The 26,710-nt window shown below is 40.9% G+C and overlaps 1 protein-coding gene across 28 annotated transcripts in view; it reads right to left on the reverse strand.

The window, feature by feature from the left end:
• The window catches only part of ALPK1 (alpha kinase 1), a 114,415-nt gene that overhangs the window by 65,092 nt on the left and 22,613 nt on the right, over positions 1 to 26,710 (reverse strand). Inside the window, exon 5 of one of the 28 annotated variants that reach the window (XM_069593497.1) lies at positions 6,101 to 6,210. The exons of the other annotated variants lie outside the window; for them this stretch is intronic. The gene's annotated coding sequence lies outside the window, so the exon portion shown is untranslated. The remainder of the gene's footprint in view (positions 1 to 6,100; positions 6,211 to 26,710) is intronic. 28 annotated transcript variants of the gene reach the window in all.

A 26,710-nucleotide genomic window follows, 5' to 3' on the forward strand; every position in this document is an offset into this window, starting at 1 on the left:
TCAGGCTTACCTGTCTTTCATTATCTCCCAGAGTTTGCTCATCAGTAATTAAGAAACAGAAACTCAAACCACAACGAAAAACATTCACAACTTCTTGATTGGAAGAAAAATGTAAGTTGGATAATAGTTGTCAAGAACAGCCAGTGTTTTATTCCCATCCACCACTGCTTGGTAATATCCAGTAAAATCAAAGATGCACACACTGTGGCTCGGTGTCCACTCTTAGGCATATACTCTAGTGTAGGGAAGCTCTTGGACCTGGGTTAAGGAAATACGTATAAAAATGTTCACTGTAACACAGTTTGTAGTAGCAAACAATAGGAGGCAATTTGAATACCCATCAATAGGAGAATGAATTAGAAAACTGAAGTGTAATTATACACTGAATAGAATAAGCAAATGAGTGATTACAGTTACATACAACAACATGGATGAATTTTGGAAATAAAAAAGGAGGCCACAGATGAATACATGCATACAATTTATAAACATTCACAACTAAACAACATACATAAGATACAAATACATAAGGTAAAATTACAAATAAAAGTAAGGGAATGATAAACCAAAAATTCAGAACACTGGATTTACTGAGGGAAGAGTGAAGAAGTTGGGAGGTGGGTATATGGACACGGGAGATTTCAAAGGAAGTGATAGGTTCTTTTACTTAACTTGGTTGTTGGATCTATGGATATTCACTGTGTTTTGTGTATATTACACCTACTGCACAAGTTTTTGATGCCTATTGACATTTAATGAAAAAACTAAAAATAATAAGATGGAAATTCAAATCTAGGTGTATTGCATAGGTAACAAACCCTTAGGACTGGAGCCAGTGATTTCATCAAAAGAGAGTAAAAGGCTCAGGATTTCAGAGCAGGGAGGCGCACTTGCACAGGGGCTTCTCCAGGGTAGGATTTGGAATAGCTGAAGAGAGAAGAGAAGGAAAGAAATCTAGTTGGGGAATGAAGTTCGAATTCAAGGAAGAGATCCTCCTCTTGTGTTGGGAAGCCATGAGTATGCACAGGCTACTGAAAGAATTTATGAGACAGGCGACTTGAACCGTTAGTTTAACAAACACTAGATTGCACAGAAATTTATCTTCCCATCCATTGATAAAGGAAAGTGTTGGGATTTTTAAAAAAATAGTGAAATAGACGTTAGAAAATTCTATAAGTGAAAATGAAGGTCTTTGCTATGGCTCTTTGGTACCAAGGTTTCCAACCTCAGGGCCACGCCTTGTTAAAACGGGAGATCGGAGCCCAGTGCTGCCTCTTCCCTCTTTCTCTCCTGCTCTTGCGCACCACCCTCTCCAGTTCCCTGCATGTGTTTATCAAACTTGACTGCACAGGAAAGTGCAATGAGAGTGTTCCGGGTCACAAACAGGTTACCTGCTGGCCTCAGGAAGAAAGAAGAGGAAAAAGAAAAAGTCATTGTTTCAGGGTCTGCTGCTGTTACTCCCCGGCTACAGTTACCCACTTCATCAGCTACGGTGACATCTGAAGAACTATTAGCCTAGCCCCCATGGCGAGAAAAGCAACTTCTCAGGTCAAGGTGAGTCAGGCCTGCCATCTGGTCCTGCTCCGGGCTCCTGTGCTTATGACTGCCAAATGATCCTTCTAGGGGAATTTTCTTTGTATCTCTGCACCCCAAATAGAAGAAGAGCAGTCCCATATACAGGCTCTGTTATGTCTCAAATCCAGAACTGCATGAAACTGGGAGCCAGTCACAGAGTAGGAAAAATTATTCTTACAAATTTGAAGGGCCTTTAATCTGAGGCATGTTTTTGGGAAGCAGATATTGTCTACTCAAACTCTCGGTAAAGAATTTGAGCCATGAAGAGGAGTGAAAGGCAGAAAGAGGTCGAGTAACAAGCAAAGATCAGGATAAGAATTCAGGGATTCTGACTTGTCCTCAAAACACACTTTCAGTTCAGTTCAGTTCACTTTCAAAACACACTTTCAGTTCACTCTTTGTGACCCTATGAATTGCAGCACGCTAGGCCTCCCTGTCCATCACCAACTCCCAGAGTTCACTCAAACTCACGTCCATCGAGTCGGTGATGCCATCCAGCCATCTCATCCTCTGTCGTCCCCTTCTCCTCCTGCCCCCAATCCCTCCCAGCATCAGAGTCTTTTCCAATGAATCAACTCTTCGCATGAGGTGGCCAAAGTACTGGAGTTTCAGCTTTAGCATCATTCCTTCCAAAGAACACCCAGGACCGATCTTCAGAATGGACTGGTTGGATCTCCTCGCAGTCCAAGGGACTCTCAAGAGTCTTCTCCAACACCACAGTTCAAAAGCATCAATTCTTTGTTCACGGTTCATGTATTGCTGAAGCCTGGCTTGGAGAATTTTGAGCATTACTTTACTAGCGTGTGAGATGAGTGCAATTGTGCGCTAGTTGGAGCATTGTTTGCTACCTTTTAAATAGTATTAGAGTTCTGGAGATTAACACAGCAAGTGTAATTTGCTAGGAGAGAAACAATTCTCTTTTAAAAGAGAAATTTCATTAAGAGAAGAAATGGAGCAGTCTGTGCTGTGGCGGATGAGGCAACTGAAGTGCTCCATTTACTCCTACAGAGTCAGAATGGCAAACTTACTGGAAGTTTCCAGGGGTGGAATAGGGAGAAAGTCCAGGTGATGCTATGGTATGTATATGGAAATAGCATGAAGCATGCATGCCTGCATGCGGCTAAGTTGCTTCAGTCATGTCCAGCTTTTTGTGACCTTATGGACGGTAGCTCACCAGGCTCCTCTTTCCATTGGATTCTCCAGGCAAGAGTACTGGAGTGGGTTGCCATTCCCTTCACCAGAGAATCTTTCCACACCAGGAATCGAATCCGTGTCTGTCTTCTCCATTGACATGCAGGCTCTTTACTGCTAGCGCCACCTGGGAAGCCCCGCATGAAGCATACTATGATATAAATTGCCAGGGCTATGAAGCATTATGTACTTTTGGTGAGGCCAGCAAATATGAAGATTAAGATTAACTTTGCAACAAAATATTTTCAAGTCTGTATATATAATTCCCATGGCCAAGAGTTAGTTTTCAAAGAACCATGTGGATTTTGAAGTTAGAGATGGCCCGCAAAGAAGCAGTCTGTATTGGAGAAAAGGAATGAGGGGACTCTGAAACTGTTGGAAGAGAAAAACGAAGGTATTGATATGAAGAACTGCAGTTTCACTGTCTAAGTTATCGGCTGGCCGCCAAGTGAAGCACTTGCGTTTTGCAGTCAGGTTTCTTAGGTTTAAATTTCAGTTCCACTACTTGCCAGCTGAGCAGCCTTAGACAAATCATGTCTCAGTTTTCTCATCTCTAAAAAAGGGCTAGTCATAGGACTAATCACACAGAGTGCTAAAAGGGTCAATTGAGTTAATATTTGTAAAATATGAAGAATGTTACTTAGAATGTAAATAGTGCTCTGTAGGTATCAGTTACTGTTGTCAATACAATTTTCAAGAAATAAAATTTTATTTTTTAAAGGGTCACCCAGTTCCTCCTTAATCTGCTTTTTCTTTGGATTTGGGTTTTGTTGGCTTCATTAGAGTTTATGGCTTTGAGAAAAAAATTGCTTGGTTCTGTAAAGTCTTCAGGTTCTTGATCATTTTCTCAGTATAAAGCCATGTAATAATGGGATTATCCCCTAAATAATTCTCCAGATCCACATTCAATGAAGGAATAAAATGCTCTTAGAGAATTGAAATATTATGACCAGTCAGACAACTTCAGGAAGAAAGATGTAAATTTTATTTACTTTAAAAAGAACCACTTAAAAACCAGCTAACTTGGTTTAGTCATCTGTCTGAGGTATCAGAAAAGTGAGCCCGGGAGCAGCTAAGGGAAAGGGCGGCCATCGGATTACAGATCAGACAGAAACACCCCTGGCCCCTTATCTTCTTCTTTGCTCTGAGACACAGGCAAAGCTCCTTATTTATTTTACACTTGCAGTGTCAAAGGCGCCTGGGGCTGGGCCTCCGGACAGGGGATCGGCAGACCACACTCCTGGACAGACATAATAAAAGTCTACCATGTGGCCGTGGGATTCACACAGCATGTGCATGTCACCAGCAACCGATGGATCTTGGCAGGGAGCCTCCTTCTGGCCTGGGAACAAGCACAGACTTGTGTTTCCTCCAGGGGCAAGTGGCCGTGGGCCGTGACGGAGCAGCACTCAGATATTCACGGGCTTTGAGGGCCAAAAGGCAACAGCGTTGTTCACTGGGGCAAACATCCACACACCAAACTACTTTAACACAGTGACAACCCAGCGGCATGGGACTCTGTAGGACAAGGATTTTACAACAGAATTTTGCTACTTTTGTCTGATGGTAAAGAAAAAAGTGTCAGGAAAGGAAAGATAGCATGTTTGGGGGTATTCACCTCTTGAGGTGTAGTTGCTCTGGGGGCTCAGTCAGTGGTCAAGAATCCACCTGCCAGTGCAGGAGATGGAGGTTCGAACCCTGGGTCGAGAAGATCTCCTGGAGAAGGAAATGGCAACCCACTCCAGTGTTCTTGCCTGGGAAATGCCGTGGAAAGAAGAGCCATGGGGTTGCAAGGAGCTGGACAAGACTGAGTGACTAACACTTTCGCTTTCGCTTTCACCTCTTGAGGTAGGTATCCCAGCACGCATGCAAACACAGAGTCCTCAGCATGGCTCATCTTAGCTGAAAAGTCTAAAGTACTGTTATACAGAGTGAAATAAGTCAGAAAGGAAAAAAATATATATTATAGATTGACACATATGTATGGAATCTAGAAAGATGGTACTGATGAAGCTAGTTGCAGGGCCGGAATAGAGACTCAGACATAGAGAACAGACTTACGGACGCCGCGGGGGCAGGAGTGGGTGGGACAAATTGAGAGAGTGACATTGAAATATGTACATTACCACGTGTGAAATAGCTAGCTAGTGGGAAGGTGCTGTGTAGCACAGGGAACTCAGCCTGGTGCCCTGTGAAAACCCAGAGGGGTGGGATGGGGTGGGCGGTGGGATGGCGGCTCAAGAAGGAGGGAACACGTTGAAGTCTATGGCTGATTCATGTTGATGTATGGCAGAAACCAATGCAACACTCTAAAGCAACTATCCTCCAATTTAAAAAAATAAAATTTAAAAAGTAAATAAAAAGGCTCAGTTAAAAACCCAGGCCCACTCTGCTCTCTCTGAACCTGCAGAGAACCTGCAGGCCCTCTCTTCTTCAGGCTGACTTGGAAAATGAGTGCCGTTTTAGAATCTCAGGATCCTATGCTTTCTGTAAGAGTTCTGCTACTGAGTAAAATGCCACTCACTGTCGGAACTAATGTGCTCAGTGTGTCAATCACCTGATTTGGGGGACAATTTGATTGTTTTTCAGCCACTCCAGTCACTTTCTTTTGTAGTTCCTCAAGGGGAAGAACTCTTATTTCCTCTTTTCTCTAATAAAGAGGATAGAGATCTGAGACTTGGTGTTAACTCCTTTGCTTTTTAACTATTGAAGGAATATTTGCCAGTATAGAGTTAACAGTGATACAGAAAAAAGTTTTTAAAAAGTTAGTAAATCATAAAAGACAAGTAAAACGCACTAGTTTCTTACACAATCTATTACTGGTAGAAAAATTTTTTGTTTACTACTGTTTCCTTAATGCTTTGTTTTAATAACTAACTTTTAGAGTAAAACTTTTAGAGTAATAAAATAATACATACTGACTAGTATTTGCAAACTCCTGAGTGGTAGTTAAGCATTTATTGAGTATCCATTATATATTGTACTTCAAACTTTTGAAAGTTACCAGGAAACAGAATAAATATTTCCAATCCTCAAAGATAACCTCATTGGGGAAATAAAATCAGTGTCTAATTCAACTTACAAAAAATTCCAAAGCAACATTCAGACCCACAGGATGAGTTTACTTAAATTTAGACAAGTCAGAGAATGGACTCTATCTTTCCCACTATTATAGAAGAAAAGGTATTTCATAGTACATATTGATAAGAGGAAACAGAAGAATTGGGTTGATTATAAGATTACAGTGGGGAAGGTGGCAAGTAATATGGTGCCAATTTGAAGATAAAGAAAGTCAGAAATTTAGTGATTTGTCCAAGTTCAAATGACAACTCACTGGGATTATCTGCTGGAGTTAGACACAAGCTTTTAAACATTCAGTCCACTGGTTTTTTCATGAGACCACTCTGTGTCCTGGATTTTGTGGGGAAGAAACCAATAAACACACTAAAAAAAAAAAAATGTATTATTTAGGTAGATGGTGATACTGTGACAGAAATGTATAACCTGATTTGTTTTAAAAAGCAGACTTGATTCTTAAATTTTAAAGCACTGAAAACAGAGCAGCTATGTTTTTTCTTGGGAAAAAAAAAGTATCCTAATTTGACCTTATTCAAGCAGTAATATAATTCCAGGGGGACCAATGAAGAGAAAGGAAGGATCTGATGAAGTCTAAGTGGTGATTGCATTTATAGATTAATCCTGACAGGGAGGAAATACATCTCCTCCCAGGAGACCTCAATACAGCCAACTGAGAAGTGGGGTCATTATTTATGAGCACAGTGGATTTTTCTGATTACAATAAGCATTTGAATTTCTTTTAAGTGAAACATTTTTTTTAGCGGTAGTAAACTTAAAAATTAAGCACTGTACTGTCTTTTTTTTTGTTATACTGGCTATAAATGCAATCCTCTCTTACTCTTTTTACTGCTTCATACAGCAATTTGCCTGCCCTGATCAAAAGGGGAAAATGCTATACATTTATTTAAAAAGCACTCACGTACCAAAATCTGCAAGACCCCACATGGGGAAAGACTAGTCTGAATGAATGTTCAGCAGGATCTCCCAGAGCAGTATCATTTCCATCCACATTCTACAGTGGCCTTCCCATATATTAACAGTTTCATTTGAAGCTAAGAAGTTTAGAAAACTTACCCAACTGAATCAATGAGGGTGGGGTAGGAGCAGGATAATGACTCAATTTTTATTTTTCAATCAGATGATAAATTCTCATTCTAGGAAGATACTACCACATACCACAAAATATACCAACTACATATATCCCCAAAGAAGGTCATTATGAAAGAGTATTCATGAAACCACTATGTCATGGAAGCAAAACAACTAATTTGGAACATGACAGCCAAGTAATCAAACTTATTTTAAAAGGGAGGGGGCAAAATATTAAGTCATATAATATTATGATAATATTAAGTCACAATAAATGATATTAAGGAAGTGTCTTAAACATAAAGGTGAGATAACAGTATTGTGGTTACCTTAAATAGAAGTTCATATCTGTTAAGGAAATACTCTGAAATATTTACAGATAAAATTATATGAATCTGAGATGTGGGGCATGGAAGTGCAGTTCTCTCATGGAAGTGGGGATGTAAATTAGGCAAGATTGGCTATAGGTCATTAAATGTTGAGGCTGAATCAAATTACATTAGATTTTGTATTTTGCACCACTTCTGCATATATTTGAAATCTTTCTTTATAAAATTCTGTAAAGATTTTGTTTTGAGGACTGTAAAGCAAAAAGGAGGGCTTTCCAGGTGGCTCAGTGGTAAGGAATCCACTTGCCAGTGCAGGAAATGCAGAAGCCCTGGGTTTGATCTCTCATCTGGGAAGATCCCCTGGAGAAGGAAATGACCCACTCCAGTATTCCTGCCTGGAAAATCCCATGGACAGAGGAGCCTGGTGAGCTACAATCCGTGGGGTTGCAAAAAGTCAGATATGACTGAGCAACTGAGCACAGCACACAGGCAAAAAGGAATGGCTTTCGTGAACTCTGAGAGGCAGCAAAAGACAATTCTGAAATTACTTTAATTCTGCCTAGTCCCAGCTTTAGATAGCCAGCAAAATTGGGCTTCAGTTCCCTAATGTGGAGTAAGGCTCCGTAAAGTGAGGCTATGGCTTTATCCAGCTTCATAATCCAGCCCAGATTGTGATTGTACATCTGGAGTGTCTGCCTAATGAGTTACCAATAACACACTGTATTTTTTTAATCACAGCTCTATTCCACCCATACACCCATTATATATATTTGTAGGGTATGCTATTGTATTTCTCTGTTAGTTTGTACTTTGAAATCACATCCCAAGTTTAATATTATCTTAAGCAAAATAGAAACAAAAAGGCAAATGTGGTACAAAAATAATCATACCAAATATTTCCAAGTTATTAGCACAGGTAAATGAGTTCAGTCTATAAAAACACAAGAAGCTCATCCCCTATTAACACTGTCTGGGGGACACAGAAGATAAACTACTGTGAGTAAGTAGAGAGGCCGTGACTATTTTTGCCATATGAGTGACATGCTCCTATCCTACTTTTAGAGAATTAAAAAGTTAAGCAAAACAAAAATTCCAAACCATGGAAGAAAAAAAATCTCCAACTTCATCTGTCTTCAAAAACTTTCTAAATGTGAAAAATTAGTCTTATGATTTGAATGTTTAGGTATTTGGATTAAGTTAACTAGTATTCTAAACCCACAGTTTGCTGACCCCAAAAGGCAGGGTGGAGAGGGAATTTTTCATTGGTTGAATACTTTCTATACTTCTTGTACTATACACCTCAGACACAATCCCTTGTGATGTAGGCTTTATTATTCCCACATTAGAAATAAGAAAATTGAGGGTCATGGAGGGTAAGTAATTTGTCTTAAGATCACATAAAGAATAAGGGGGCATATTCAAACTTTCAAGAAGATTTTGACTCCATGGGTGTTTTTAAAGCCATTTGCCTTCCAGCTTACTGACATAGTCCTGAATATTTCAGAGTGTGTTAATACACAGAAAGATAGGATTAACAGAAGCCCTTCTAGGTACTCTTATCATACTTCCAATAAAATAATTCTACAAATATATATGTGCGTATTACATATGTATGCTTCCATTTCACTAATGAATCAATTTCTACCCAGCCTGGTCCAGAGAAAGTTGATCAAATTTCACAGTTTCCTCTAAATACACTAGAGAGAGACAGCTGAAAAGCCAGAGACTAGTTCAGATGGTCACTCCTACTATTTTCACACTGGAAAGACAATTGCTCACAACTGAATTCTCTCTAGATTTCAGCCAGCAGTAATTCAAGCCAGAACACGCTCTCCTGTCACACTCTATATTCTCCGAGTTCGCGGGAGTTTTGTTTCGTAAGGATAATTAAAGGCATGGCAGTGCCACTTGCTAGGATTTCTCTCTTTCTCTTTTACCTGTTATAAAAGAAGAAACTTTAAAGATTAGATTTTTCTCTTTTTCTAAAGCTGGGTATACCAACTGGCATCGGCTGTATTAAAATCAGGAGAAACCTCAATCAAAAAGGCCCTCTCGGAAGGCAGGCTTTCTTGTTAATATGCACCAACATGAAAGGCTTTCTTTTCATCCTATACAACTACAGTGTGTGTAAATTGCAGGGGGCTCATTGGCATAAATCTCGGCTGCGACCTCTGAGGTAAACTGGATTTACATTACTTTCTGACAAGAATTAAATGAAGGCCTTGTGGATATATGAACAGCCTTCTAGGCTGCAACAGATGGGCATGAATGTGCTCCCTAGGCAAACGATCAGTGACATCTGTGTCCTCCAAATTCTGGTGGTCTCAGCCAATTAACAGGGGGGAAGAAAGGGTGGGGGTGGGGAGGCCATGACACAGCCCCCAGCCAAAACCGAGGCAGAGTGTTTGTGTTTGGAGATGGGATCGGGCTGGCCCTAAGCGGTGAGGTTAGCACTTTATTGTTAGCATTCAAATGGAGAATGTGGCTTACAAGCTATTTGTATACCACAGTGAGGATAATATGATTTTTCTCATTTGACCGGAGGAGATGGCCCTCTCTTGCAGCTGATATCATATTTCAGTGCAGTCTCTTTGAGACGGGTGTTTACTTTGGTCTCTTCGAGGCAGGCTGATGGTGTTGCTGTCTGCCAGTTAATGTGGTGCATTCACGTGTCACAAAGCAGGTGAACTCTAAGACAAAACAGAGATCTTTCTTCAAAACATTCGTCTTCAAAATCTACTTCTTTCCTCCTCCAAAGGAGCTTTTACTGATTTCGCAAGGAAGTGAAAAATCAAGGTTTTTCTGGTTAAAAGAAAGTCAAGATAAATTACATCACAGAACTTTCAGGAAGTGGTGGAGGAGTCCTTGAAAAGACAGCAAAATGAACCCTGAACCCTACTATCTGAATTTATCAGATTTTGGCAGGCCAATCCCCCTGTGTTTAACGTGCAGGCAGAAGGAAAACTGGATGAACCTAAGCAGAGAGTAAGAATCCCCTTGCACCCTCTTAGGTCCTCGGATAGCATGGAGCAAACAGCCAGGACTGGGGAGCTGAAGAGCAGCAGGGAAGATGAGTACTAACATTTACTTGTGCAGTACCGGGAGGAATTAGGAGATGACTATTTGGGTATTCTCGATCCTGTGTCTTCCAGGTCCCAGGGCTAAGAACAGAGGCTTTGAACCCAAAGTACCCACGCCTGGCTCCACCACTTCCTGGATATGAGTCAATGGGCCAGTTACTGACCTTCTTTGAGCCTCAGTTTCCTCATCTGTAAAATCAAGCTAATAATCATATCTACCTCTTAATAAAGATAAAATAACCTCACACACGGAAAATGTTTCTGACACTGTTTGACAGCTATTTCTATTCTGACTTTACAGAGAGGAGTATTGAGGGCCCAAGGGTAGAATCCCAAACCTCTCAAGTGATTTTTCAAAGTGAAAGGCATAATGTTCTACTAGTTTTTAGAAATTCAGGGAACTGATTTTCAAAAGAAACAATTTGTATTGCTTTTAGGAACTTTATCGTGCTTTAAAATTATACATTTCCTTTAATGTGTAAGATTTTGAAATTATGATTTGCTGAAATGAACTTATTATCATAGCATCTAGATATCTCTGAACATGATAAAATAACCTGTCAAGAGGCTAATGAAATAGTATAGACACACACCTCCCCCAAATTTAAGCCATTTGTTTTAACTCCCTTTTCTTAGTTGTAGAAATGGAAGTGAGTGGCTTGTGCTACAGTCAATTGAAGTAATTATATGTGAGGTTTTAGAAGACAATGGTTAATTGTGATAGTTTAGATATAAACTATTTACTCCTTTGTCCATGGTGTTGTTTAAAACACAGTAATTCCATGTAACAATTGTTTAGAACAGCAGCAAAGAGGTCAAAAAGGGTAAGTGGACCTTCTGAACAAGAGAACCAATATCTAACTGTACAAGCTCATCTTCCCGTGTTTTTAAAGTCTATTTTCACTTATGGATTCTTAGCCTCTACTTTCTGCTCTGTATGATTTTCTAATGATCCAATTATAAGAACTTGAGCAAGCTGAGCCTCAAGGAGAAAGCCTCAAGAGAAAGCCAAATTATTGGTTCACAAAGAAGCACTTGCTCTTTCTTCTTGACTCATTTGCTGGCTTTCAAAACCCATGGACTCAATGATGAGGATGAAGACAATTGCGGGCACAATTTTTGCACAAATTGTGAGGTTTTCAAAATCTTTACTAGGCTGCAATGCCAAACATAATCCTGTCTTATTCTGTTGGTATAATATCTTCATGTTGATCTATAGACAGCAGAGGGGCCTTTGTCTGCATAGAGATTCAGAAGAGAATTGACCCTAAACAAAAGCACCTGTTGTTTGGTTCTCGTAATAGCCTCAGAAGTGACCAGTTGGCTGCATTTTCCCCACACTCCTCCTTAGGCTTTTCCCAACACTACCATCTCACACATCATTACTGGACGTAAAAAGAGAATAATTGAGGAGAAGATCAATAAATTTAAAAGCTCTTTAAGGAAAGACATAATGAATTTGGTACAGCACATATTTTTAGATCAAAGATGCCTTTGAAGTGACAAAACCCTAATCCATAAACTACTGAAGCACTTCCTTTCTCTCCCAAACTGCTTGTTGTCAAATAAAATGGAAGTTAAGGAAATTATCTTTATCTGAAAATGGCCAAAAGAAGCCATCACCTAATGACAGCCTTGTCACAAATGACAATTGGGGAAATTGTCAGGAAGGCAAGGCCTAACAAGCAGAGAAGTGGGCTCGCTGTTTGCACTAATCTGGCCGTGCAGCCCCCACACACAACCCCAGTCAGCTTGCTGTGTGAAACAGCTAAGGCTTTGTCAGTGGTGGCAAGGGCTGGAAAGAGTGCTCTTTCATGAATATGTATTACCGTCCCTTGAAGCCTACAGAGACAAACCCTTCAAAACTGAGATATAAAACACACACACACTGCTGAACAACAAAAACCAAGAGAACCTAAGCTATTCGGTTGAGTGTCGTGAAATGCTAGTAACTAATGAAAGATCACGCGTTGGAAATCGAGCCACAGGCACCCGGTTGCATGTGTGTGCATGGTCTTTATTTCCTAGTAATTGAGATGAAATCTTCAGGGGGCTTTCAGTCTCTGGGAACCACGTGTATGGATTCTGAGAGCTACACACAGTTACATGCTTTGCAAATCACACACCTGATAATGAATTCACTTTCCCAATGCCAGATGTATTCTGAAATTCTAAATATGTGAAAATAATTTTCATATTAACTGAGTATACACACAGTTTTAAGAAACTAATCAAATCTCACATTTGCTTTCCATGAAAGTAGTAAAAACAGTATATGGAAAATTATGATAAAGATACAGTTGTCCAATATTGAGCAGAAAGAGTGTGCAGGCAAAAGGACCACAAGCAAGAAATTTTAAGGTGAAATGGGGAAAAGACCCACTCTGCAAGCCTTCTGTAATCCTAAAATAGTGTTTAAAAAATAGAGTTAAAATGTTTTTTAAAAACTCATATGTGTATCCTTTTCTACAAAGATAAATTATTTCATTTCTGGACAAAAATCTAGTAGGATGCTTTTGAATGACTAAACTTTGGTTTTTCTACTGACAAGGCAACTTAGTTTAAATATAAATATATATGAATATATATTTAAATTCATTTATATAGCAGCAGATGCATAGGCAGAAAAGTATAAGGTTTTCCCTTTTACTTGTTCTTCTGATATGATAAAGTTGGGTTTCCCACTGTGCAAGAGACAAAGCTGAGTTTTGAAGGTTTTCGATATTATGCAATGTTTGCCATAGACATTTACATTTCATTAGCATATTCTACTCCACGTGAAATCCAGCGTTGAATGCTCCCAGCGCGCTAAAGCTAATCCTCTTTAAAGAGTTACAGGCTATATTACATGCGGCCACAGCAGCAGCCCTGCCATCGCTGCATCACTTTGAAGATGATGAACAGAGTTCTCTTGTGCGTCCGTCTGTATCCAGACTCATAAACCTCTGCTTTCTGCACTGTGAAATGCTTCTGTTTTCATCAAGGAGAATTACGAGGAGGCTGAAATCCACGTTACCAGTCTGAAAGCTGGACTGTACTTGAAGAAGAGATATTATACTGATTTCACTTTTTCCTAAGTGTCTATCCACAATCTTTTCAACTAAGATTAAAATGAACTATATTCAAGTGTTTTTGGTCCTTTGATTAGCATCAAGTTCTAACCACATCTTTCATCTAGGGAATCTGACTGGTTAATCAGAGGAAAGAGACTCAGTGATGCCACAGATCTTCTTTTCTTTACCCTTATTTTGATGGGATAGCATTAAACATTTAGGTGCAGTAGTCTGTAGCAGCTCACTTTCTTGCAGACAAAGATGGCTTAGCTGGTATTATTTATGCAGCAAATTGATAATCCAGTAATCTAATTTCAACAAAATATAACAAACTAATAGTTGTACAACATTGCAGAAAACGTAAGTTTTTAGTTAAAAACAAAGAAAAGAAGTGAGTACATCCCTCTGCTGAGGATACTCTCTTACTAACGTTTAGATTATACTGTAAATAAAATTGATCTTATTTGTTTTATTTTATTATAATTAATTGGCAAAAATGGTTTCTAAGTTGTAATTTGGGAAATAATTATTTGGTAAAAATTGCTATTGAAGATGTCTAGTATACTGCTTAATGTTATTTTACTCAGTGTTAGTTCCTCAGTCATGTCCGACTCTTTTCGACCCCATGAACTTTGTAGCCCATCAAGCCTCTGTCCATGGAATTTCTCCAGGCAAGAATACTGGAGTGGGTTGCTCCATTTCCTTTTCCAGAGGATCTTCCCAACCCAGGGATGGAACAGGTTCTCCTGCACTGCAGGCAGATTCAACCTCTGAGCCACCAGCGAAGCCCAGTTTTACTTAAGGTGGAACTGATCACAGAATCTGAGTTTCCTGGGAGGAAAGGCGAAAAGGGACAATTTTTTTGATTTTCATGCCAAATGGAAATATTTCTTTTTATTAGACTACAAAAACCTAAGCTTTATAAACCATCTAATACAAATCCTTCATTACTTGGTCCACATTCTTTACTGTTGCCTAAGTAGTTTTAGAGATGAATATATCTCTTTTTGGTAATTTTAAAATAATTTTGAACATGTGTGCAAGTTAAATACATTTCACAATAGAGTTCCTTATTTAACTTGGCCATTTTCTTTACAAGCATATGCCAGAAAGTCTTTACAGAACAATGGACAGAATTCAGCATCTGGAGTTGTTAATAAATGGGCCTAGATTTGTTGTATACCAGCTATGAAGCAGGGACAATTTCTTCCCTTCTGAGGTGACTGAGCTGTGAGGCAGGCAACCAATTATTTCTCTCACTGTGGGCAACTTCAGCACTTCCATACACAAAACAAAATTTTGCCATAAATTTTCAAGCTGTACACCTTTAATCCTGGCAATACGTAAGTTCAGGTTGAAGTTTCATTTGCATAACTTGGTAAATTTACTAAGAAGAATTAAATCGTACTGTTAAAATGAGTAGATTTTATGTTATGTAAATTGTATCTCAATAAAGATTTTAAAGGGCTTTCCTGGTGGCTCAGATAGTAAAGAATCTGCCTGCAATGTGGGAGACCTGGCTTCCATCCTAGGGTTGGGAAGCTCCCTTGGAGGAGGGCATGGCAACCTACTCCAGTATTCTTGCCTGGAGAATCCCCATGGACAGAGGAGCCTGGCGGGTTGCAGTCCATGGGGTTGCAAAGAGTCAGACACCACTGATCGACTAAGGACACTTAGTTAAAGGGAAGCTTTTAACTTCTCTTAGTTGAAGCCCCTTTAACTAAGATGTTAAACGGGCTTCCCCAGCGGCTCAGCAGTAAAGAATCCACCTGCAACGCAGGAGACTCAGGTTCCATCTCTGGGTGGGGAAGATCCCCTGGAGGAGGGCATGGCAACCCACCCCGGCATTCTTCCCTGGAAGAATTCCATGGACAGAGCAGCCTGTGGACTACAGTCCGCAAGTCACAAAGAGTCGGACATGACAGAAGTGACTGAGCAGGTGCACAAAGACGTTAAACCTGTATTTAGCAAAGTTTCGTTCATTAAGTTATCATCATCTCTATTTACAAAAGAGGCAAATGAGACTCAAGGAAATTGCATCTCAAGGCAAAGAGACTCAAGGAAGTAACTTGCTTGCTGTTAGAGCTTTTTGTTTCACATGATAGAATTCATACCTTCAACTGTAATTTCTGTCTGCCTGTGCCTCGCTGATTGAATTAACTGATTGAATTCCTACTGAATCTCCCTTGACCCACTCTATGAGTGAGTCTATGCAGGGTACTTTCTTATCTATCTCCACTGTATGAGGGTTACACAGATCTATATATGGGTTAAGATGGTAAAGACCAAACTAAAGGTCAATTTTACTGTATGTTAGGTTAAAAAATAAAAATAAAGCCAATTTATGCTGTTTTCTAAAAGAAGAAAGAAAGGAGAAAGGAATAAAGAGAGGGAAGAAAAGAGGGAGAGAGAGAGAAAGGAAGGAAGGAAGGGAAAGGGAAAATATCAGCGAGTTTTCAGGTCTAACCTCTTGAAACTGAGGTGGCTAAATACCAGAAAAAGAGTCTGACCAAGTCATACCTCAAGGAATAGGTTTACACATCCCCACAAAAAATTATATGTTTTTTTTCTAACTTGTATCTGTAGGAACCAGGGGAATGTGTGTGTAAATAAATTCTAAAATGATAAACTAAGAAGGGAAAAGGAACATAGCTCCCTTGGGTCAAAAGGATTAACATGGGAACATTTACCAGAGACTTGAGATGCATTGTGCTATCCACGAGGTGGGGCAGGCTGGGTACCACAGTTTGGTCAGAAAGTGTAAAATACATAAGACACCTTGATAAGACACATATGTCACTGAGGATGAGAGATAAATTTCATGAAAGTTCAGAGATCTCCTAACTCACTGATGTGGCCAGGAGTCCAGATGTCAGGGGGTATACTTAGGGATCTCCTCCAAACTAAAAGATAGTTTACCGTACCTTGTATCTCATTCCATGAAGAAAGAGGCACACACATTTCTTGGGATTTTTAGCATAAGACAGGAAAAATAATATTATATTTGTGTTGCTCCTTCCTACTTACTGAATAAACCATAAGGATTCTATATTTAAAGAGGGCCCAAAGCCAAGGAGTAGTCTTCAGTCAGTTCAGTTTAAAGAGTAAGCCATTTTTACCAGCCGTTAGAGCTTGTGACCCAGGAAATCTAATGTGTGCAGTATTCTGTAGCAGATCATTGAGCTTATAGAATTCCCAAATAAAACAGTACAGCCCCTAGAATTGAGAGAAAAGCCACACCTCTTTGACAAATAACTATTTTCCTCAAGAAACAGCTGCTTTTTTTTTTTTTTCCTGCTGCATCCTGATAAAGACTGAATATCTGGTCATGGAGAATGAGCAGATAGTGAGACCTGTGATTTCTCTAGATGCTATTTTGATGGACCTCTTGTTAAATGCTTCTCTGGTGGCCCATCAGAACAAGATCCAGTTTCCCCCTCAGTCATCTCTCCCATCAGGAAGCTTCCATAAGCCTCTTATCCTTCTCCATCAGAGGACAGACAGAACGAAAACCACAGTCACAGAAAACTAACCAATCTGATCACACGGACCACAGCCTTGTCTAACTCAATAAAACTATGAGCCATGCCGTGTAGGACTACCCAACACGGACGGGTCATGGTGGAGAGGTCTGACAGAATGTGGTCCACTGGAGAAGGGAATGGCAAACCACTTCAGTATTCTTGCCTTGAGAACCCCATGAACAGTATGAAAAGGCAAAATGATAGGATACTGAAAGGGGAACTCTCCAGGTCAGTAGGTTCCCAATATGCTACTGGAGGTCAGTGGAGAAATAACTCCAGAAAGAATGAAGGGATGGAGCCAAAGCAAAAACAACACCCAGTTGTGGATGTGACTGGTGATGGAAGTATAGTCCTATGCTGTAAACAACAATATTGCATAGGAACCTGGAATGTCAGGCCCATGAATCAACGCAAATTGGAAGTGGTCAAACAGGAGATGGCAAGAGTGAACATTGACATTTTAGGAATCAGCAAACTAAAATGGACTGGAATGGATGAATTTAATTCAGATGACCATTATATCTACTGCCATGGGCAAGAATCCCTTAGAAGAAATGGAGTAGCCCTCATAGTCAACAAGAGTCTGAAATGCAGTATTTGGATGCAGTCTCAAAAACGACACAATTTCTGTTCGTTTCCAAGGCAAACCATTCAATGTCACAGTAATCCAAGTCTAGGCCCCAAGCAGTAATGTCAAAAAGGGCTGAAGTTGAATGGTTCTATGATGAACTACAACACCTTCTAGAACTAAAGCCAAAAAAGAAGATGTCCTTTTCATCACAGAGGACTGGAATGCAAAAGTAGGAGGTCAAGGGATACCTGGGGTAACAGGCAAGTTTGGCCTTGGAGTACAAAATGAAGCAGGGCAAAGGCTAACAGAGTTTTGCCAAGAGAACGCACTGGTCGTAGTAAACACCCTATTCCAACAACACAAGAGAAGACTCTACACATGGATATCACCAGATGGTCAACAGTGAAATAAGATTGATTATATTCTTTGCAGCTGACGTTGGAGAAGCTCTATACAGTCAGCAAAAACAAGACCAGGAGCAGACTGTGGCTCAGTCCATGAACTTCTTATTGCAAAATTTAGACTTAAATTGAAGAAAGCAGGGAAAACCACTGGAGAAGGCAATGGCACCCTGTTGCAGTACTCTTGCCTGGAAAGTCCCATGGATGGAGGAGCCTGGTAGGCTGCAGTCCATGGGGTCGCTAAGAGTCGGCACAACTGAGTGACTGCACTTTTGCTTTTCACTTTCATGCATTGGAGAAGGCAATGGCAATCCATTCCAGTATTCTTGCCTGGAGAATCCCAGAGACAGAGGAGCCTAGTGGGCTGCTGTCTATGGGGTTGCACAGAGTCGGACACGACTGAAGTGACTTAGCAGTAGCAGCAGGGAAAACCACTAAACCATTCAGGTATGACCTAAATCAAATCCCTTACGATTATACAGTGAAAATTACAAATAGATTCAAGGGATTAGATCTGATAAACAGAATACCTGAAGAACTATGGACGGAGGTTTGTGTCATCATATAGGAGGCAGTGATCAAGACCATCCCAAGAAAAAGAAATTCAAAAAGGCAAAATGGTTGTCTGAGGAGGCCTTACAAATAGCTGAGAAAAGAAGAGAAGCGAAAAGCAAAGGAGAAAAGGAAAGATATACCCATCTGAATGCAGAGTTCCAAAGAAAAGCAAGGAGAGATAAGACAGTCTTCCTCAGTGATCAATGTAAAGAAATAGAGGAAAACAATAGAATGGGAAAGATTAGAGATCTTTTCAAGAAAATTAGAGATACCAAGGGAACATTTCATGCAAAGATGGGCTCGATAAAGGACAGAAATGGTATGGACCTAACAGAAGCAGAAGATATTAAGAAAAGGTGGCAAGAATACACAGAAGAACTGTACAAAAAAGATCTTCATGACCCAGATAATCACGATGATGTCATTACTCACCTAGAGCCAGACATCCTGGAATGTGAAGTCAAGTGGGCCTTAGAAAGCATCACTACAAACAAAGCTAGTGGAGGTGATGGAATTCCAGTTGAGCTCTTTCAAATCCTAAAAGATGATGCTGTGAAAGTGCTACACTCAATATGCCAGCAAATTTGGAAAACGCAGAAGTGGCCACAGGACTGGAAAATATCAGTTTTCATTCTAATTCCAAAGAAATGCAATGTCAAAGAATGTTCAAACTACCACACAATTGTACTCATCTCACACGCTAAAAAGTAATGCTCAAAATTCTCCAAGCCAGGCTCAACAATATGTGAACCGTGAACTTCCAGATGTTCAAGTTGGATTTAGAAAATGCAGAGGAACCAGAGATCAAATTGCCAACATCTGTTGGATCACTGAAAAAGCAAGAGAGTTTCAGAAAAACATTTATTTCTGCTTTATTGACTATGTCAAAGCCTTTGACTGTGTGGATCACAACAAACTATGGAATATTCTTCAAGAGATGTGAATACCAGACTGCCTTACCTGCCTCTTGAGAAACCTGTATGCAGGTCAGGAAGCAACAGCTAGAACCGGACATGGAACAACGGACTGGTTCCAAATAGGAAAATGAGTGGGTCAAGGCTGTATATTGTCACCCTGCTTATTTAACTTATATGCAGAGTACATCATGAGAAACACTGGGCTGGATGAAGCACAAGCTGGAATCAAGATTGCCAGGAGAAATATCAATAACCTCAAATATGCAGATGACACCACCCTTATGGCAGAAAGTGAAGAGGAACTAAGATCCTCTTGATGAAAGTGAAAGAGGAGAGTGAAAAAGCTGGCTTAAAAACCCAACATTCAAAAACTAAGATCATGGCATCTGGTCCCATCACTTTATGGCAAATAGATGGGGAAACAATGACAGTGACAGATTTTATTTTCTTGGGCTCCAAAATCACTGCAGATGGTGACTGCAGCCATGAAATTAAAAGATGCTTGCTGCTTGGAAACAAAGCTATGACCAAAAGCAGAGATATTTCTCTGCTGACAAAGGTCCATCTAGTCAAAGCTAAGGTTTTTCCACTAGTCATGTGTGGATGTGAAGAATAGGACTATAAAGTAAGCTGAGCACTTAAGAATTGATGCTTTTGAACTATGGTGTTAGAGAAGACTCTTGACAGTCCCTTGGACTGTAAGATCAAACCAGTCAATCCTAAAGGAAATCGGTCCTGAATATTCATTAGAAGGACTGATGCTAAAGCCAAAACCCCAGTAGTTTGGCCTCTGATGCGAAGAACTGGCTCATTGGAAAAGACCCTGATGCTGGGAAAGATTGAAGGTGGGAGGAGAAGGGGACGACAGAGGATGAGATGGTTGGATGGCATCACTGACTCAATGGACATGAATTTGAGAAAACTCTGGGAGTTGGTGATGAACAGGGAGGCCTGGCGTGCTGTAGTCCATGGAGTTGCAAAGAGATGGACACGACTGAGTGACTGAACTGACTGAGGCCTCTGACTTGTTAAATTTGGAGGGGCAGAGCAGCTCTTCATCATCAAGATGAAACAGCACATACAAGATCACACTCAACCAAGTTCTAGAGGCCCAAGAAGATTTCGGGAGCAAATGGCTCCAAGTTTTGTGGCACCTAGTCTTGCTTCAAGGCCCGCCTCTACCTGGACCCACGTATATGGACAGGGGAGAAATGGCTCAAGACTGATTTACTAATGGTTATGCACAGTATACAGGCAAGAGCCATAAAAAAAGTTCATGCTGCATTAGAGTTCTTCACACTGTCACAATGAAGGACAAGTAGGAAGATAAATCTTCACAATAAGCAGAACTTTAAGAAGTACATCTATTTGTACATTTTACCTAGAGAGAAAGATCACCATAGTAAAGGTATATACATAGAGTCTAAGGGTTTCTTTTGATGATGAGCAAGTAGGAAGGAAAAAGATTGGATTGACAGGAGGTTTAGGGTAGAGGTACTTGTATGGACCTCTTAAAATAGGTTCACAGGTGTGAGAATATTGTGCCCCATGTGAATGCTCAGCAAAGGGCTCTCACTACGGAGGAGACTCAGTAATCAAATGGGCAGGAAGATCAGGACTGCAAATGTCAGCTGTCCTCTTCCCCAGGAATCACTATTTCTCAGTAGGTTCAAAAGCGAAGATGGAGGTTATCCATGGGCTCAACCATGAGACCTTCTTACCAAGGCAGATCTGGCTACTACCACCACAAATGAACGCTTTAAAGGCCAGCAGCAGAAACCCATGCTGAGCCCTCCATACAGCTCCCAGCGTGGTGAATGGGGTGGAATGATTATATCAAAGCACTTTCATTGTGGACTTGGTAGCAATTTTTCTCACTAAAATGGATCTATGCTCTGTGCATAGATTTTACCCCCCTGCTATGTTCTATTAGCAAAACTTTCTGCGGACTTACTGAAAGTTAATTTCATCCACAGTAATGCATGCAGTACTGCTTCTGGTCAAGAATGCTGTAGGATTCCCACAGGATTCATTGGTTTTACCGTAAACCAGGAGCAGCTGGCCTTGCAGAGCAGTGCGATAGTCTGCTGAAGGCTTGGTTACAGAGCCAGGTGGAGGACACCTTACAAAGTGGGGGCACTAGCCTAGAGAAAATGGCGTATGCTCCAAATCAATAACCAGTATATGGCCTGTTTCATCCAAGGGCAGATCAGATGGGATCATCACTGTTGTTGTTCAGCCGTGTCTGACTCTTTGCAGTCCCATGGACAGCAGCATGCTAGGCTTTGCTGTCCTTCACCATCTCCCAGAGTTTGGTCAAACTCACGTCCATCGAGTCAGTGATGCCATCCAAGCATCTCATCCTCTGTCATCCCCTTCTCCTCCCTCCTTCAATCTTTCCCAGCATCAAGGTCTTCTCCAACGAGTCAGCTCTTCACATCAGGTGGCCAAAGTATTGGAGTTTCAGCGTTAGCATCAGTCCTTCCAATGAACATTCAGGACTGATTTCTTTTAGGATTAACTGGTTTGATCTCCTTGCAGTTCAAGGGACTGTCAAGAGTCTTTTCCAACACCACAGTTCAAAAGCATCAATTCTTCCACGCTCAGCTTTCTCTATGTGAAGGAGCAGAGCCTCTCGCACTACCCTTCCCCCCCTCCTTACTGAGAGTACATTCAGTTTCATTTCAGTTGCTCAGTCGTGTCTGACTCTTTGTAACCCCACGAATCGCAGCACGCCAGGCCTCCCTCTCCATCACCAACTCCTGGAGTTCATCCAAACTCATGTCCATCGAGTCGGTGATGTCATCCAGCCATCTCATCCTCTGTTGTCCCCTTATCCTCCTGCTCCCAATCCCTCCCAGCATCAGGGTCTTTTCCAATATTTCGCTTGAGGTGGCCAAAGTACTGGAGTTTCAGCTTTAGCATCATTCCTTCCAAAGAACACCCTGGACTGATCTCCTTCAGAATGGACTGGTTGGATCTCCTTGCAGTCCAAGGGACTCTCAAGAGTCTTCTCCAACACCACAGTTCAAAAGCCTCAATTCTTGGGTGCTCAGCTTTCTTTACAGTCCAACTCTCACATCTATACATTACCACTGGAAAAACCATAGCCTTGACTCGATGGACCTTTATTGGCAAAGTACATTACGAAAGTTATAATTGTAATGTCATAATCAGTTGCTATGGGGGCTGTGGTCAATATTTATATTTTCTTGCTTGCATGGCAGTGTATATGTTCATGCAGTAACCTATTTCTTGCCCACCTCTCCTTTTCACCTGTTATATAGGCTGTATTGGTGGTAGTTATCTTTATAGTTTAGTACATGAATAACATGTATGTAGTTTTTACAACGGAGAAGGCAATGGCACCCCACTCCAGTACTCTCGCCTGGAAAATCCCATGGATGGAGAAGCCTGGTGGGCTGCAGTCATGGGGTCGCTAAGAGTCGGGCACGACTGAGCAACTTCACTTTCACTTTTCACTTTCATGCATTGGAGAAGGAAATGGCAACCCACTCCAATATTCTTGCCTGGAGAATCCCAGGGATGGAGGAGCCTAGTGGGCTGCTGTCTATGGGGTTGCACAGAGTTGGACATGACTGAAGTGACTTAGCAGCAGCAGCAGCAGCTTTTACAAAATCTATCAAATGTCCTTTTATTTATCTTATTTAAGTTAACTTCTAAGGATGAATCTGCATTTCCAGATGAATTTACACACTTTGCTGACTGATGAAAACCATACTACATAGCATGTTTCTCTTTTAAACTGGTTGCCCGAAACAGAGAGTTTTATAAGCACCATTATAATAATCCATTCATTCAGGTTTCCAGACATTGCTTCCTTCCTTTCTTCTGAATTGTTTCTGATTAGTGCTTTTCATTTTATCTTTTCCTGCACTGGTTTCTACCCTTTTTTTTTTTTTTCATTTCAGTTTCTGTTTATAAATGAATGCTCCATTAGCGAAGCAGTTCATGACTTCCCTTAGCAGCAGCTCAGCCTTAGAATGGCCTGTTCATTCCACCAGTGTTTCCTCAGTGCTTATCACGTGCAGACACAATAGACCTATCCCATCACTGTACACAGTCCCCACGTCCTCGACTATCCCCGCTGTTTTATGTCAGATGCTCACTGTCAGTTCCACGGGCAGCACTGGGGTGATGTGTGGCTCCTCGTATTCGGGCTGTCTCTCACAGTCTGTTCCTCACTGTTCGTCCCTCCCAAGCTCTAGGGTCTGTGTTTCACCAGTGGGCGCCTTTATACCCAAATCCACTCTTAGGTAAGATCTTACAATTTCTGGATGTTCAAATAACGTCTCTATTTACCATAGCTTAGCCTAACTGCAACCTTTTAGAAGCACCTGAACACCAGAACTGCCTCACCCTGAGAGCTAATGACTTTCTTCCTTTTGAAATGCATTCTGATGAGATGGATGAAACTGGAGCCGATTATACAGAGTGAAGTAAGCCAGAAAGAAAAACACCAATACAGTATACTAACACATATATAAGGAATTTAGGAAGATGGCAATGACGACCCTGTATGCAAGACAGGGAAAGAGACACAGATGTGTATAACGGACCTTTGGACTCAGAGGGAGAGGGAGAGGGTGGGATGATTTGGGAGAATGACATTCTAACATATATGCTATCATGTAAGAATTGAATCGCCAGTCTATGTCTGACGCAGGATGCAGCATGCTTGGGGCTGGTGCATGGGGATGACCCAGAGTGATGTTATGGGGAGGGAGGTGGGAGGGGGGTTCATGTTTGGGAACGCATGTAAGAATTAAAGATATTAAAATTTAAAAAATTAAAAAAAAATCATATACAATAGCTATAAAAAAATGAAATGCATGAAGACACTGTGATTGTGATCATATAGTGGTTAGTACTCTGTGTAGTAAAATGAATGAAGATACGAAATACATAGAATTAGGACACAAACACTGCGATCTCTGGAGAGGTGTGTTCTCCGGTGGCAACAGTTAACAGGATGTTAGTCAATCTCTTGAGAGTTTGGTTAGTAAAAATAAATGGATTAGGCCATACACAGTCTGCGGCTCTTTTCTCTTCTTCTATTCTTTAGGAATAATATTTGTCTAACATTGGTACAATTCCTCATGTGTAGGTTGCCTACCTTCCTCCTTTTTTTTTTTTTCACTCTAAATTGACATTTCCACCTTCCTGCATTCTTGTCCATCCCAAGCACATATATTAATTCTTTAATTCTTTCAAGATTTCTATTAGTACCTACTGTGTGCCAAACACAAACAGTTTAAGGATAAAGAGATGAATATGATGCTGTTTCTGGACTCTGGAAGTCCACAGTTGTGGGGAGGCCAATGTGCAGACAATAATTTCAGCCTCATAATAAATGACAGGGCAGAGGCACCATAGAAGTCTAAAGATGTCCTTTCACCTGACCCACAAGCTGAGCGGCCCTTTAGGGACAGTGACCCTGTTTTATAAGGCAGCACGCGGTCATCAGTCCAGCCTGCTGGAGGAGTTGCTGAGCTTTCTTCACAGCTGAAAGAACCAGCAGAACATCTCAGGCCACTGTAGGTGCAGGCAGTTTTGGAAAGTCATACTCATTTCCCTACAAACTCAAGTGCTATAGGTAGCTGTGACCTGGGATAGTAAAATCTGTACTCCAAGATAGAATTTTAAGGGAGAAAACCCCACATGTATCCAGTAGGCAGGGCACATACATTGTTCAAAGTACTACAGAGCTCCTCTAGTAGTCCTGAATGCCCTGCGTGGTGCTCTAGAAATCCTCAGCCAGTGAAATGACATCAGCAAAGAATGGTAATTGGTCCCTAAAGAAATTGCCTTGAGGAGGGTAACAGAGCAAACACACCACAGCGGCAGTAATCGAGCAAGGGAGGATATAATTATTTATAATATTCAGATCAAAAGATGTGGCTATTTTGGACATGCACAATCGGTTCAGGTACAGAGTGTTACCTATGGATATTCTGAGAAGGTAATGTTTCTATACCCCTCAAGAGATTTACAAGAAATCTATTTATGTTCCCTACTTGACAGTCCTTTTCCTTGTATTGCTAACTAGCAACTAGCATGACTACTCAACCAAAACATTTCTACCAGCAAATACAGTCTTGTCTCTCAGTGGCACACATGACTGAGGGTGGGCTCACTCTGACATCCAGGCTGATGGTCCCCTTGGAAGAAAGAACCCAGTGTGTTGGCGAAGGATGCTTTTGGCTTGGTGTGTGTTGTGCAGCTTTTTAAGAATGTATCCGCTTTTCTTAGTCCTCCCTTTAACAAAAGAAAACCCACTGCTTTCTTTTCCATGTAGTCATTGCTTAATATTCACCCTATCCAAGCTCGCCATCTACAGGTCATATGGTCTACAATTGCTTTTAAGGTCTTGAGACGATCACCTGTGAGAATTCACATGTGCCTCCTTTTGGGGGAGTTTACTCTGCTTCTGCTACTATTTTGACCACCTGATGCGAAGAACCGACTCATCTGAAAAGACCCTGATGCTGGGAAAGATTAAAGGCGGGAGGAGAAGGGGACAACAGAGGATGAGATGGTCGGATGGCATCACAGACTCAGTGGACATGGGTTGTAAACTCCGGGAGTTGGTGATAAACAGGGAGGCCTGGCGTGCTGTAGTCCATGGAATTGCAAAGAGTCGGACACGACTGAGCGAGTGAACTGAACTAAACTGAACTCTGCTGTTGACTGACACCACAACTGATGGCTATCTATTGCATAACTACTATCTTGTTAGATGTTTCCTGGACCCTTCTTTTACATTTGTCTACACTCAGGGATTTATTTGCAAAAGATAACAGTATAGAAGAGCTATGAAATACAGGTTTTAGTGTGTTTAAGTTTCTAAACTTAAGCTTCTCGGATGGCACTAGTGGTAAAGAATCTGCCCGCCAATGCAGGAGACACAAGAGAAGCGGGTTCACTCCCTGTGTAGAGCCCCTGGGGTAGGAAATGGCAATTCACTCCAGTATTCTTCCTGAAAAATCCCATGGACAGAGGAGCCTGGTGGGCTACAGCCCATGGGGTCACAAAGAGTCGGACATGATTGAGCACGTGCTCACACATACACAAACTTAAAAAAATACAACCTCCCTTCCAGTTAACAGGAAAATAACACACTTTTCATTGATCCTTGTATTACAAAGCACTAATTATCCTAACCACCCTTACTACTTACTGAACACTTGGTTGGTACCGTTGGCCTAGGAACTTACAGACATTATCTAATCTAATACTTAAAGCATATTTATAAGTATTTTTTATCTGCACTTTGTAGATGAGAAATCTGCAGCTCTAAGGCACTAAGCAGCTTAGTCAAGGACA

This window comes from Ovis canadensis, chromosome 6, assembly GCF_042477335.2.
Source record: "Ovis canadensis isolate MfBH-ARS-UI-01 breed Bighorn chromosome 6, ARS-UI_OviCan_v2, whole genome shotgun sequence".
Classification (NCBI taxonomy): domain Eukaryota; kingdom Metazoa; phylum Chordata; class Mammalia; order Artiodactyla; family Bovidae; genus Ovis; species Ovis canadensis.